We start from the raw sequence: 11,446 nt of genomic DNA on the forward strand, positions 1-11,446 counted from the left end.
AGACACGGCCGTTGACCCTCTCCCGCGCCAGGACGACGCAGTGACGCGAGGACGCCAACGTCGGTCACGTCCTCGTGCGCACTGCACACGACGCCTACGGGCCAGCCACTGTGCACGCGTTCATCCCTCCCCAGTACCTCCCTGGCTGATGCCACGGCCGTGCCAGAAACCCCTGCACACGACGCGCCCCGTGACGTCGCCACCATGCCGGCCATGTTGCGCCCCAGCTCTCTGGCGCCTATATAAACCCCGCCCCTCGCCTTGGACAGCCTCACAACACCCAGCAGCATCCCTCTCTTCCCCCTAGCACCTCCCTCTCGCCCTCCTCGCAGCTCACCGGTGCCAAAAGCTCGCCGGCGGCCACACCAAAAGCCGCCATTTTTTTGCCACCATAGCCCCCGAGCCCTACATCAAAGTTGTAGCCCTTGAAAATCCCCGTCCAACGAGCCCAACCTCACCTTCATCCGAGCTCCGGGGTGAAAGTTATGGCCCCCGCAAGCTAGCTGCGTCGGGAGGAAGACGACGGCCCAGCGCCGTCGGATCGTCATCCGACGATCTGCGCGTCCCGCGCGTTCCCGACGTGCATGCGCCATGCATGCATGGCCCAGGCCGCAGCTGGGCCGGCCCAATCTCCTTCCCGCCCCCGTTTTAAATTCAAATTTGCTCATTTCTTTTTCTGTGTAATTTCTCTCAGATGCTTTGCTAAATATTTAATAACTACAAATCTACGCGGTCAATTTTGATAAATTTTATATATTTAGAAAGCTCATGAAAGGCTCAATCCAACCACACTTGATTCAAATCAAAATCTTTTGTAGAATTTTAATAGTAAAAATAACAAGGCAGTAACTTTTCAAACTTCAAAAAATTATTAAAAATCAATCTTAAATGCTTTTTAGTTGATTCCAACTCTTGTAATTCACTTTTCAAATACTCTAATTGTTTATGTAAAAATATGATAGGGGTACCGTATATGATCATGGGATAGATTCAAATAGTGGCTATGTGGCCATTTCTAGCTCATTTAAATTATTTCAAAAATAGTATTTAAATTATATGAGGTGTAGCATCTCATTTAAATCATTTTTCCAAGTGACTCAATGTGAGGTGATGACACATGTCTTCATGACCCCATATGATTCTTCTTGAGAATATTAAATCACCTCAATAGTAGTATTTAAATTAGTCACAACTATGTATTAAATCATATGAGAGGTATTCTTCTCATTTAAATCTTGGTCTCAAGTAGTTCAACATGAGGTAGTGACCATGGTCTACATAATCTCATATTTAGTTATTTGGTGACATTAAATCACTACCATGTTAGTATTAAATTGCATGAGGTGTAGCACCTCATTTAAATCAAACTTCCCAAATAATAAGGATGAAGTGTTGACCTTGGTCAACATGAGTTCCTATATTATCATGTGAGGAAATTAAATCTTAAGAAGATTCAATGAGAGGAAATTATTTCTCCCCAAACTAAAGAGAAACCCTAATCCACATCTCAATGAGAGGAAATTATTTTCCTAACACTAAGTAAGAAAACCCTAGCATAATCTTGGGTAGCAATGTTAAGTGATGATGCTAGATCATTTGTGTGAGCCCTTAAGGCTAATTAAGTCTACTTAAGTATTGTTTGGTGATTGTATCCTCGTATTCGTTTATAGATGCTAGTACCGGAGACTATCAAGAGGAGGAGGTTTTCTACCAAGAGGAAGAAGAAGAGAACTTTGATCACAACACCAACCAAGGCAAGCTAATATTCTTGCAAAGTGCAAAGCTCTACAAGAGCAAGGCACCATCACCATTTACTTTATGTTTAATGATCCCATCCCAAGTTTTTTACTTTACAAGCTTTATTGATTTTGATTTATCAAAGTTAATTTTTGATTCATGATTCACTTGGTCTAGATATAGAATAGAACAAGAGCATCAAACTTAGCCTAGAAAGCTATAAGCTAGTTAGCACCCCTCATGACTAGTTGCTAGTGCTAACAAATAAAATTGACTACTCTAGACGGGAACATGTGAAATGAAATGACTTTGAAAATCTTGGAATGATGAGTCATTTTATTGAAAGATTTTGAAGGTGAATGTGACTTGTGAATGACATGGTGAACTTTACAAAAAACTGATGGTTGGGTTCGGATGCGATACCATTCCAATTTTACAAGTACCCCCACAATACCTGATATGGGTAGGGCTTAACTGGAAGTTTATGTGTCTTAGTATGGGTTCCCTCTAAACAAGCGTCATCGGGGTTATGCCGAAAGCTGCCTCTACAACAAAAGAAATGATGAGAAATGAGGTGAATGTCCGACCCAAGCCCTGTGCAGTTCCCAGGCTGACTGTCTGTCTTCACTGGGAGCCCAAGCTCATGGGGAGAGGTGCCTATACTAGGATATGTAAGTGAAGGGTTATGGTTGGTAGTCCGCACACGGAGTGTGATAAATCAGGGCCAGTTAACCCTGACGGATTATTGCAAATGTTGTGGCACAAGTGTACGACCTCTGCAGAGTGTAGAACTATTCGAATAGCCGCGTCCACGGTTATGGACGGTTGGAAAGGCCATACTGTTTCCTTCATCAGATCCTTTTCAAAAATATGATATGTGACTGGTGACTTGAATTTGAAAGATGAATGGTGACTTTGACTTGAATCACAACAGAGTTGTGGGAATGACACTAATGTTCCCACTTGAGATAGTTAGCAAATGAAGAGGCTTTTACTAAATGTTTGTGAACTAAAATTGGCTTTATGCAAATAAACTTAAAGCTTAGCACCCCCTTACTATAGTTGATAGTACTTACACTAGTATTAGTTTGCGAGTACTTTAAAGTACTCATGGCTTTGTCCTTGGCTATTCAAATGGCTAGACTATGAAGGAGAACAACAGTACGAGGAAGATGGACAGCAGGACGTCTACGACAACTAGGACTACTCCTGACGTCAACAGTTGCATGTGGAACAGATGGACCGCGACCGTTACTTTGCTTCCGCTATGTGTTTTGTAATATGATCTCTAGATCCACTATGTTGTGTTATGACTGGATCATATGATCCCTCTATGTAAGACGATTATGTGTTGTAATGAATGATGTTCTGTGATATCAATATGTTATGTCTCGCAAAAATAATATTCCTGGGATTGCGATGTACGGCATAATAGGCATCTGGACTTAAAAATCCGGGTGTTGACAATATATCTCTTAAAATGGCGCACCCGCTAAATCTTGTAAACTATAATGATAAAAAAATTGTGAGACCATACTAGTATTTATGTTCAAGGCTGAGTGGAACATCAAATCATCATTACGTTGAAAATTTGTGAACATGATCATGATTTATCTCTAAAATTGGCGCATCCGCTAAATCTTACAAAGTATAATGATAAAAAAATGTGAGACCGTACTAGACTTCCGTTCAAGGCTGAGTGCAACATCAAATCATAATCACGTTGAAAATTTGTTACCATGATCATGATCTATCTCTGAAATTGACGCATCCGCTAAATCTCGATTTCATAGCCTTCTTAGAGGGCCCTTGCTTGTGAATTCTTTCACTCCACCAATCTTTGACGTTACGCATAGTGTGCCAACTAGTTGGATCAACATCATGGAGAGCTAACCAACCCTTCACCTTTGACCATATCCTAGTTGAGAAAGAACACTTGAAGAGAAGGTGAGAGGCGGTCTCATTAGCACGATTACAAAGCTTGCATGTACCGCAATTTTGCCATCCTCTTCTTTCGAGTCTATCCGTCGTTCATACTCTATTTTGAATAATCAACCATGCGAAGATCTTGCATTTAGGAGGGGCCCAAGGCTTCCAAACTAGAGAAGGCATGGATGATTTGGGATGTCCCAAAAATTGCATGGAGTAGGCCGACTTTGAAGAGTAGCATCCATCATTTGTGAGTTTCCAAAGAATTGAATCCGGCGTGTTGGGTTCTAAATGGATGGGTTGGAGCATTTTCCAAAGGTTGGCAAATTGCACAATATGATCCATGGAGAGACCATCTTGAGTGTTAACTTGTGTTACCCAAAAACCATGGTTCAAGGCTTTGCAAAGTGTACCTACATGATATTCTATTCGTGATAATTTTATTAAGTTAGAACACACGTGTGCTTTTGTTGTTCCAGAAGTTTGGTTTGAGTGGCATGACGCTTACAACTTCCTGCTCCTGTACAGATTACGGTTTGAGTGTTCAAGGCCTTGACCATTTTCTCACTACAGGAAAATTCATCACTGCCGTGCGTTGCACCTTTGCCGTGCGCTGCTTCACGGCAAAGAATCTTTTGCCGTGCAAGGTTGCACGGCAAAGAAGGCAAGCACGGCAAAACAAATTAGAGCACACGGCAAAGAAGCACTGCACGGCAAAAGCCCAGAGACAACGCACGGCAAAGAAAGATGGCACGGCAAAGACTATACAAAACGCACGGCAAAGAAATACTCACGGCAAAGCCCAGAAAAGGCCCACGGCAAAGAAAATACACGGCATACCGCCAGGCAGGGCCCACCTCTACCGCCCAGTTGACGGAGCCGTGGTGACGGCAGGGCTTTGCCGTGTGCCTTACTGTCAAGCACAGCAAAGATTTGAACCCCCAAATTCTATTTCACCGCGAAAATTTCACGCCATTATATTTTATAACCCGCGAAAATGGCCTGCCCTACGAGTCAATGCGGGAAGCTTCTTTGCCGTGTAATCATGCACGGCAAAGGCACGGCAAAGGCTTCTTTGCCGTGTAACCATGCACGGCAAAGAGCTTTTTTCACCCCTTCTTTCCCTCCGTTTCCTTTTAGCACATTTTATATGTTTAGGTTATAGGTAAATTACACCTTCCACAACACTTACTAGGCGGACGCACCCGGGGGTTCAACATTGGATACAACACCACACTAGTATACACACCATGTGGGCATTCCCACCCTCCGAAGGTAGATTTTCGGACAAACCCTAATTCGGCTGACCACGGTGTGTACATTATTGACTGGGCACCGGCGTCGCCTCCCTGGTGGACTTATGCCTCCATTTGAGCTTGGCTAGGTCATAGGAGCATGTGGTGACAAGGACCACCCCATATGCTCTCGGGATTAGCCCCTCTCTGGAGTTCCTCACATACGTCCCAAACATGGCTAAGTGTCGTCAGCGCATGTGCGTGTAGCCGGACGCACCCAGGAGTTCAACACTGGATACAAGAACACTCCACCACACTAGTGTACACACACCATGTGGACACACACAAGTTTAGGGTTACGGTTACGGTTTAGGGTTAGGCTTACGGTTAGGGTTAGGGTCACACCGAGTTGACATGTGTTGCGCAATTTGGTGAAGTATACCTTCAACGACACTTACTAGGCCCACATGCAAGATTTGTTGAGATTTCGGTGCTCCGGCGGTCATTCTCCAGCTAAAACACCCCATAGGCCCTTAGGGTTAGCGCCTCCCGTGAGTTCCTCTCATACGTCCAGAACATGGCTAAGTGTCGTCAGCGCATGTGCGTGTAGCCGGACGCACCCGGGGGTTCAACATTGGATACAACAACACTTCAGCACACTAGTGTACACACCATGTGGGTATCCCACCCTCCAAAGGTAGATTTTCAGAAAAACCCTGATTCTGTTGATCACGCGATCTACATCATTGTCTGGGCACCGGCGTCGCCTCCCTGGTGGAGTTCCTCACATACGAACATGGCTAAGTGTCGTCAGCGCATGTGCGTGTAACCGGACGCACCCGGGGGTTCAACATTGGATACAACAACACTCCACCACACTAGTGTACACACACCATGTGGACACACACAAGTTTTGGGTTAGGGTTTAGGGTTAGGGTTACGGTTTAGGGTTAGGCTTACGGTTAGGGTTAGGCCTAGGCTTAGGGTCACACCGGGGGAGACATGTCTTGCACCATCTGGTGAATTATACCTTCCACGGCACTTACTAGGCCCACATGCAAGATTTTTTAGGATTCCAGTGCTCCGGCGGTCATTCTCCAGCTAAAACACCCCATACGCTCTCAGGGTTAGCGTCTCCCAGAAGTTCCTCTCATACGTCTAGAACATGGCTAAGTGCCGTCGGCGCATGTGCATGTAGCTAGACGCAACCGGGGGTTCAACATTGGATACAATAACACTCCACCATACTATTGTACACATGGTGTGGGTATTCCCACCCTTCGAAGGTAGATTTTTGGAGAAACCCTGATTATGTTGATCGCGCGGTCTACATCATTGACTGAGCACCGACGTCGCCTCCCCGGTGGACTTATGCTTCCATTTGAGCTTGGTTAGCTCACAGGGGCATGTGGTGACAAGGACCACCCCATATGCTCTCAGGGTTAGCCCCTCCCGGGAGTTCCACATACGTCCAGAACATGGCTAAGTACCGTCAGCGCATGTGCGTGTAGCCGGACGCATCCGGGGTTCAACATTGGATACAACAACACCCCACCACACTAGTGTACACACACCATGTGGACACACACAAGTATTGGGTTAGGGTTACGATTTATGGTTAGGGTCACACCGGGGAGACATGTGTTGCATCATTTGGTGTATTATACCTTCCACGACACTTCCACACATATGATAGGCTCACATGCAAGATGTATATCTACATTTTTTATTTGACAGAACAAGTGTATTTGACCACCTTAACCACCATTCCAACGTTTGCGACAACATTGACCACCTTAACCACCGTTTCACCTTTTCATTTATTAGTAATGTTTTAAAAGTAGAAGAAAATAAGATATAAAGAAATTGTGGCTTTGCCGTGCGCCTTTACACGGCGAAGGTTGCGTTGCCGTGACATCATACACGGCAAAGAGTACTTTGCCGTGCGCCTTCGCACGGCAGAGAAAGACGTAGAAAATTAATATAAAGGATTAATCTTTGCTGTGTGGGTGTGCACGGCAAAGTTCGATCTAGGTTTTGCAACAAATGGGTTCGGCCGGCCTCTCCAACTACGCCCCCATCCACTCACACACAGCACGTACGCCCCCATCTCCACTTTGCAAAAAATAGCCTCAGCACAGCCGCCGTCGGCCCCGTTGCGCCGCCCGCAGCCGCCGCTCCCGTCATAGGCCCGCGCCGCCGCCCCCGTCAAGCCCGCCGCCCCACCCCGTCCGACCTCCCCTCCCGAGCCCCCGTCGAGCCTGCAGCGGCCGCCCCGGTCGCAGGCCCGCGCCGCCGCCCCCGTCGAGCCTGCAGCAGCCGCCCCGGCGCAGGCCCGCGCCGCCGCCCCCGTCGAGCCTGCAGCAGCCGCCCCGGCGCAGGCCCGCGCCGCCGCCCCCGTCGAGCCTGCTGCAGCCGCCACCGTCGCAGGCCCGCGCCGCCGCCCCCATCGCGCCCGCAGCCCCACCTCGTCCCGCGAGTTCTCCGGCCGGCACCCTCGAAGGCTGGTGCGTTGATCTCTGCCTTTTTCCTGTGCCACTTTTTCTCCCGTTTCAAGCCCGGAAACCATGTCAATGTTTGGCTCTTTTTGTGCCGGACGGCATCAGGGAAAAGCGCAGGGTGTTCTCATCTGGTGTTGTTGCATTTGAGGGTTAAATTGGTGTGAAAGTACCGGTGCCACTTGCATTTGTGTGGGCGAGGCCTTGTTTTAGATCTTGCTGATTGCTTCTTTTTTGGCCTTGAAAGTGCTTTGTTTTTCCATGGCATCTTTCAGAGAAATGTCAGTGAAATTCTAGACATCTGAAACTACAACTAGTTTCCAATCAATTATACTAGTGTACTGTATATATTGCAAATTTATCGCCTACTGAATTAAGTGGAGGTTTTACTTTTACCATAGCATATGTAGTACCGGCAGGAGCAACATATTTTTTTTACCATATATAAGAAGTGTCCAATATTACTAGCTAGCTGGTAGCTATGAGCAAAACGGAAGACAGTAATCAGATTGTTCGATGCTTTACCGTACTGTATGCTGTGTTGTGCTAGCAAGTTTCGTGCATGTTGACTTCAGTTAGATTGGTATAGTGGAAATTATGTTAAGCTGTCAATGACAGCGATTACAACACTATGTTGACAGATTAGTCATTTTCGTGTTTCTAAAACAAAATTTGTATAATAATTTGTATCATTTGCATGGGCAGGCTATGCTTCGAGGTGGACACCGGGGCCGGCGTCGTAGAGCTGGTTGAAGGAGTGTCCCAGATCTTCTTCGACGATTCGCTCACGTTTCTAGGGTATAAATCTCGCACCTATCATTACATGTACCTAGGTTTTATTTTTGTGTCTAGATCACCAAGTCAGTCGCGTTACCTAGGCGTCTCCCGTTCGGAAGGGTTACGCGAATATATATATATGCATTAAATTGCATATATATATGGCCGTAACTGTTTCGGATTGTCCACGTATTTTGGACAGCCGGAGGATGTGCAGATTGGGTACATTCTCCATGCTCTACCTCGCCACGAGACAGAATTTCGGCGGCACCTCCCCGTTGTTCTCCGGATGCACACCCTCTCGGCTTTTGGCTGAGACGTGTATCGGGAGAACAGCGGGGAGGTGCTGCCGAAATTCTGTCTCGCGGCGGGGTAGAGCATGGAGAATGTACCCAATCTGCACATCCTCGGGTGGGATTAGGACATATCTTTACCTATTAGAGAGATAGGTGTGGGTGCAACGCGTAAAACCTGTATTTCTTGAAATTAATCGAACTAATACTGGATTTATCAACATGTTAAGTTGAAAAACATTCTATGTCTGTTTCTGTACTAGTCAAGAGGATGGATCCAGAACGTTTGTGGATGTACGAGGGCTGGACCGGTCATGGGAAGTTTACTGATGAGTGGCAAGAGAAGGCCGAGCAGTTTGTGGACAGTGTGTTTGCCGACCCTATAAGACCCGCAAAAGTGTTGTGCCCTCGCGCGCAATGTTGTAATGTTAAACGGAAGTCGAAGGATGAAATGACTATACACCTGATAAAATTCGGGTTCACACCGGGATACAGTCGGTGGATTTGCCATGGCGAGACACCTGCAAAAGCACCAAAACGTGCTAGAAAGCAGTCGCAGCCGAGTCAGCTAGCGGGAGGATTTGATGCTCGGGTTTGACAAGTGCTTAGATGACTTCCTTGATGCAAATGTGCTCGAAAACCGTAATGCGAGAGGAGGCGGAGACACCACAGGTGACGGAGACAAACGAGGAGCCCGAGGAGAGCACAAAGAAGTTCTACGAGGCTATGTTTGCCGCGCGAAACCCCTTCATCCACATACGAGAGGTTACCCGGTTGGATGCTCGTGGCTCGCCTAATGTCCTTCAAGTGCCGGAGTAACTTATCTAGAGATCGGTTCGATGATCTTCTGGTAATCATTGGCAGCATCCTGCCGACAGGGCACCTCTTGACAAAGAGCTTTTATGAGTCGACGAAAATCCTCCGTTCACTAAAGATGACATATAAGAAGTTAGACGCTTGTCCAAAGGGATGCATGCTATTTAGAAATGAACATGCTGAAGGAAACTATTGCATCCATTGCAAGTCCTCTAGGTACTTCGAGGTTGAGACCGGTGATGGACAGAAGAGGCAGACAGGGATTCCCCAAAAGATTCTCCGTTATCTTCCGTTCTTGCCGAGGCTCCAACGGCTTTTCATGACGGAGGAATCTGCCCAACAGATGCGGTGGCCCGTTGAGGGGAACCGGTACACAGACAAGATGATACATCCGTCGGATGGTCAAGCATGGCAGAACTTCGCGAAGAAATATCCAAAAAAAGCGGGCGACTCAAGGAGCGTAGCAGTTGCGATATCAACCGATGGGTTCAATCCATATGGTATGTCAGCTGCAACGTACAGTTGTTGGCTTCGTGTTTGTTATTCCCCTCAACCTCCCTCCCGGCGTCGTCATGAGATCCGAGAACATGTTTGTGTCGATGATAATACCAGGGCCGAAATACCCAGGGAAGAACATGAATGTGTACCTGGAGCCGCTAGTGGATGACTTGCTTGTCGGGTGGAACGACCGTGGGGTGCGAACTTACGACGCCACAACAAAGCAACACTTCGATATGTATGTCTGGTACCACACATCACTGCATGACCTACCAGCACGTGCGTTGTTCTGCGGCTGGTGTACACATGGGAAGTGGCCGTGCCCGCTGTGTAGGCAGGCTATGACTTTCTTCTGGCTGAAGAATGGAGGCAAGTATTCCTGCTTTGATGAACACCGAAAGTACCTTGAAGCGAAGCATAAATATAGGAGTGACAAAAAGAACTTCAAGAAAGGCGTTGTTGTCCATACTCCACGTCCACATCTGCCAACCGGCAAGGATACTAAGGCTGAGTTAGAGGCTCTCGTGCCGAACCCCGATGGTAATGGTTTCGTGGGATACGGGGAGACACACCAGTGGACCCACATTCCATGCTTATGGAAGCTGTGTGGTGCCATATTTTTTTCATACCCGATAGCAATTGGCATGAGGGCTTCGTTTGGTTGCTGGGGCTAAAACAACCAGGGAATCACTTCCTCTAGGGGTTGTTTATGCAAGACACCCGTGTTGATTAATGGATGCAGTCAAAGTTTTATGGGCTGGAACCAGGGTCCCTACAAGGATTACAGAGTACTGTCCAAGTAGCCCCTCTTGTACTCGCCATGGCATCATGGGCTATCTGGGCAAATCTTCTTATGGCAGCGGCTCTTGTAAGAAATGTTAACCAACACATTCAGAAAAAAAACCATACTCACTGGAGTGCCTCTGAATCCTGGAATTTTCTGATTATAATTTGCATAAATTTGCTAAAAGTACCATAGAACACATTTTTTTAAAGGAAAATTAATGTCATAAGAGCATCATGCATGTGATATATCTACCTACAGAAGACTTAAGGCAACATTCTCAGATCTTGTCAATTCAATTATTTGAGTAACATTATTGTTTTTTAGCAATTAAAATCAACTCTGTGAGGTGTCAACAGAGCTATAATGTTGAATTCCTCGTAATTTTCTTTGTCTAAAATTCAAACAGCCTTCAAGCAGGTTGAGCAGTTGTCAGATTCTTTTGTTTAAATTTCAAAACAGCTTTGAAACAATTCAAGATTTGACAGACTGGCTTCTTACAGTAGTATATAGCTCTCCCGCTATCATATATTCCTTTCTCTTAAATGCCTCAGCAGCTTTTAATTTCAGTTCAGCTCTTTTCCTCTGGCCTATCGGGAGACTAATAACAATATATAATGCACCTTGTGTTTTGCTATAACTGCCACGGGCTCAGAAATCTCTGCTTCAAATATATGTCCACTGAAAATATCAAGTTTATACTAGATGCAATTCCCACTGTCTACCCCTAATTTAATGCTTTCAAAGAAGTTAAGTGATTGCATACTTACAATTCCCACTGTCCGCCCACTTTTTTGCTAGATATACATACATATATATTGGTACATGAATCTCATGTCTTTGAGTTCTATTTTGTAGGACGTGCATGAAGGAAGGAGC

The 11,446-nt window shown here is 46.2% G+C and overlaps 1 long non-coding RNA gene across 1 annotated transcript; it reads left to right on the forward strand.

Annotated features, from left to right (window-relative positions):
* Positions 1 to 7,347: 7,347 nt before the first annotated feature.
* On the forward strand, positions 7,348 to 11,446 carry LOC124669700. The gene is made up of 3 exons (XR_006992299.1): positions 7,348 to 7,408; positions 8,105 to 8,197; positions 11,426 to 11,446. It is a non-coding gene; the product is annotated as an uncharacterized LOC124669700 (long non-coding RNA).

This window comes from Lolium rigidum, chromosome 7 (genome assembly GCF_022539505.1).
Source record: "Lolium rigidum isolate FL_2022 chromosome 7, APGP_CSIRO_Lrig_0.1, whole genome shotgun sequence".
In the NCBI taxonomy this organism is placed as follows: Eukaryota; Viridiplantae; Streptophyta; class Magnoliopsida; order Poales; family Poaceae; genus Lolium; species Lolium rigidum.